At 43.9% G+C, this 4,604-nt stretch overlaps 1 protein-coding gene across 1 annotated transcript in view; it reads left to right on the forward strand.

Annotated features, from left to right (window-relative positions):
- The first annotated feature begins 4,480 nt into the window (after positions 1 to 4,480).
- The window catches only part of LOC106583493 (uncharacterized), an 11,232-nt gene continuing 11,108 nt past the window's right edge, over positions 4,481 to 4,604 (forward strand). Inside the window, exon 1 of the mRNA XM_014167734.2 lies at positions 4,481 to 4,604. This exon is cut by the window's right edge and continues 362 nt beyond it. The gene's annotated coding sequence lies outside the window, so the exon portion shown is untranslated.

Genomic DNA, 4,604 nt, shown 5'->3' on the forward strand with positions numbered 1-4,604 from the left:
CTACCTCCCTTATCCTCCCTTTACCTCCCTAGTTGAAAAGAGGGGAATGAGGCTCTGCGTCATGACCCTGACTGTACACACCAACTTCATTAGGGGTTGCTCAGTGTGGCGTCCCAGTGCAGATAGAAGCAAGGCCAGGCCAGGCCAGGCCAGGCAGCTTTAGTTCAGTCTAACCAGCAGCAGCAGTAAAGCAGAAAACACATTTAGGAGGTCATGCAGAAGAGATGCAGCAAGCGTCCAGTTCTATTAGCCTTAACAAGGACGCTAGCGATGTGGGCTTGCTTGGTTATAATTTCATTATTTCACTTTGAGACAGCTTAGCTCAATATTTACACTACTCTTTTTTCTAGGGGAATAATTATTTAAAAAGATTACAGTACATGCTATAACATGAACTAATGTGGAATGGAATCCCATACTCAATGAAATGATTTCCAGCGGGAAGAGGTAATACATTTAACTGCATATTAATACTCAGTGGTGAGACACAAATTACTTCACCAATGAGATAGAAATGATGGAATACTGTTTGTGTATATGCAATATATTAATAGCCCATGTGACGTACACGCACACTCATTCTTTCCTTGAAAACAGTGAGACAGAGATGGTGTGATTGGCTCTTTGTCCTGGCACAGATGGCAACTGAAGAATGTGTGTGTCTGTACTTAGAACACAGTCACCAGTATTTATAGTCTCTGAGCATCTATATAATTAATACACACTGAAGGGGCCTACATGTACAGGAGGGCTGGATTATCTTGCTCACTGCTCTACTACCGTTTCAGAATCAGACCCCATGTGTAATGGATGGGGTGTGACTGGGTTGGTGTATGTGTGTGTGTGTGTGTTAGAGTGCGAGAACGAGCATGTGTGTGTGTCGGTCTGTTCTTCATACTCTGCTCTCTCTCTCTCTTTCTCTTTCTCTGCTCTCTCTCTCTCTGCTCTCTCTCTCTCTTTCTCTGCTCTCGCTCTCTCTCTGCTCTCTCTCCTCTCTGTTTTCCGCATCCTAACACCCCCACACATCAACATACAAACGACTGTATTTCTAAGACATGCATCTAGCAGGAATCTTCACACACACACACACACACACACACACACACACACACACACACACACACACACACACACACACACACACACACACACACACACACACACACACACACACACACACACACACACACACACACACACACAGTTGGTAGGACTTGGAGCTTGCAACGCTAGGGTTTTGGGTTTGATTCCCACAAGGAACCAGTATGGAACCAGTATGAAAAAGTATGAAAATGTATGCACTACTGTAAGTTGCTCTCGATAAGAGCGTCTGCTAAATGACTCAAATGTACAGTGCATTCAGATAGTTTTCACACCCTTTCCATTTTGTTATGTTGCAGCCTTATTCTAAAGTTGATGAAATACATTTTTCCTCAGCAATCTACACACAAAACATTCTAAAGTTGATTAAATACTTTTTTCCCCTCAGCAATCTACACACAATAACCCATGACAAAGCGAAAAAAGGTTTTTAGGAAGGTTTGCAAATGTATATAAAAAACAAAAAACTGACATACCTAATTTACATACGTATTCAGACACTTTTCTATGAGACTCGAAATTGAGCATCTTGTTTCATCCTTGAGATGTTTCCACAACTTGATTAGAGTCCACCTGTGGTAAATTCAATGAATTGGACATGATTTGGAAAGGCACACACCTGTCTATATAAGGTTCCACAGTTGACAGTGCATGACAAAGCAAAAACCAAGCCATGAGGTCGAAGGAATTGTCCGTAGAGCTCCGAGACAGGATTGTGTTGAAGCACAGACCTGGGGATGGGTACCAAAATATTTCTGCAGCATTGAAGGTCCCCACGAACACAGTGGCCTCCATCATTCTTAAATGGAAGAAGTTTGGAACCACCAAGACTCTTCTTAGAGCTGGCCGCCCGGCCAAACTGAGCAAGCGGGGGAGAAGGGCCGTGGTCAGGAAGGTAACCAATAACCCAATGGTCACTCTGACAGATCTCCAGAGCTCCTCTGTGGAGATAGGAGAAACTTCCAGAAGGACAACCATCTCTGCAGCACTCCACCAATCAGGCCTTTATGGTAGTGGCCAGACGGAAGCCACTCCTCAGTAAAAGGCACATGACAGCCTGCTTGGAGTTTGTCAAAAGGCACCTAAAGGACTCTCAGACAATGAGAAACAAGATTATCTGGGCTGATGAAACCAAGATTGAACTCTTTGGCCTGAATGCCAAGCGTCACATCTGGAGGAAACCTGGCACCATCCCAACGGTAAAGCATGATGGTGGCAGCATCATGTTGTGGGGATGTTTTTCAGCGGTGGGATTGGGAGACTAGTCAAGATCGAGGGAAAGACCTCCGCTCAGGACCTCCGACTGGGGGCGAAAGTTCACCTTCCAACAGGACAATGACCCTAAGTACACAGCCAAGACAACGCAGGACTGGCTTCGGGACAAGTCTCTGAATGTCCTTGAGTGGCCCAGCCAGAGCCCAGACTTGAACCCGATGTAACATCTCTGGAGAGACCTGAAAATAGCTGTGCAGCAACACTCCCCATCCAACCTTACAGAGTTTGAGAGGATCTGCAGGGAAGAATGGGAGAAACTCCCCAAATACAGGTGTGCCAAGCTTGTAGCGTCATACCCAAGAAGACTCGAGGCTGTAATCGCTGCCAAAGGTGCTTCAATAAAGTACTGAGTCAAGGGGTCTGAATACTTTCCAAATGCACTGTAAATGTAACAAACACACAGTACACACAAAATCTAAATACATTTATACACTCGCATGCATGTATAGAGCCTTCAGAAAGTGTATGAATACCCCTTTACTTATTCCACATTTTGTGGAACAGCCTGAATTTTTTTGTTATATCTAATTTACATAAGTATTCACAGCCCTGAGTCAATACATGTTAGAATCACCTTTAGCAGTGATTACAGCTGAGTCTTTCTGGTTCAGTCTCTAAGAGCTTTGCACACCTGGATTGTACAATATTTGCACATGACTGTTTTTAAAATCTTCAAGCTCTCTCAAGTTGGTTGTTGAACATTGCTAGACAGCCATTTTCAAGTCTTGCCATAGATTTTCAAGCCCATTTAAGTCAAAACGGTAACTAGGTGACTCCCAGTAAAATCCCATGTTGTATTGCTCAAAGAGATATGCAATGTCTGCTTTTTGTTTTTCCCATCTAGCAATAGGTGCCCTTCTTTGCGAGGCATTGGAAAACCTCCCTGGTCTTTGTGATTGAATCTGTGTTTGAAATTCACTGCTCGACTGAGGGACCTTACAGATAATTGTATGTGTGGGTACAGAGATGAGGTAGTCATTCAAAAATCATGTTAAACACTTATTGCATCCATGCAACTTGTTAAGCACATTTTTACTCCTGAACTTATTTAGGCTTACCATAACAAAGGTGTTGAATACTTATTGACTCAAGACATTTCAGCTTTTCATTTTGTATTCATTTGTCAAAAAAAATCCACTTTAACATTATGGGGTATTGTGTGTAGGCCAGTGGCACAAAATCTAAATGTAATACATTTTAAATTCAGGCTGTAACACAACAAAATGTGGAAAAAGTCAAGGGGTGTGAATACTTTCTGAAGGCACAGTAAGCACACACACAGTTACAGTTAACGTTTACATTTAGTCGTCGAGCTGATCTTGGTATCCAGGGCAACGCACAGTGTGTGTGGGGTTACAGAGGATGAGTCGCATGTAATCAAACCTACATCCATCTCTCACCTATCAAACTCTCCATCTCTCCTTCTCTCATCCATCCAGCATCTCCATGCCTGCGTCAGTATATTATTATTGGTACACAGCGCTGCAACAATGAACTGATTATTCATTACGTGTGTGGGGGCAACATACCGTAAACAATATCTGTCATGGTACTGTATACAATATGTGTTCATATGTGACCTGCTTCCTGTGTTCTATTGGGGAGAAAAGGGTTCCTCCTTCCAGCTCATAATGTTTCTACAGAATAAAGAGTGAGAGCATGAGGGAGGGAGGGAGAGTGATGGGGAATGGATAACAAGGAGGATAACTATACTTTAGAGGCAGAGAGAAAGGGAAGGGTGTGAGAGAGGGTGGGAGGTACAGTAGCGAGAGAAAGAAAGAGGATGGGAGGTACAGGAATGAGAGAAGGAGAGTATAAGAACAGGAGAAAGATGGAAAGGGAGAAGAGAGAGAGAGAGGAGGAGAGCATATGAGAACCTATATTAGACAGAGAAGAATCTCTCTCCATCTGAGGAAAACCCTGCAGGGGGAGGGTACCCCTCTCATCTACCCCCTAGCCTGGCCATGTGATAAGCTGATAACCCAGAGCAAGTGACCAATCACAAGTGTGTGTGTGTGCGTGTGTGCATGCGCACGTGTGTCTGTGTCTGTGTGTGTGTATATAGATTCACTGTCCAGCAGGGTTACTATGCACTAGCTGTGCAAGGGGGGGTGGGGCCTCAACACAAGACTGGCACATAAGAAGGAAGGGAGAGATATAGAGGGAAGGAAGGAGAGAGAGAGTGTGATAGATAGAGGGGGGTAGAATGACAGTTGAAAGAGTGTGTG

Source organism: Salmo salar, chromosome ssa22 (assembly GCF_905237065.1).
Source record: "Salmo salar chromosome ssa22, Ssal_v3.1, whole genome shotgun sequence".
NCBI lineage: Eukaryota > Metazoa > Chordata > Actinopteri > Salmoniformes > Salmonidae > Salmo > Salmo salar.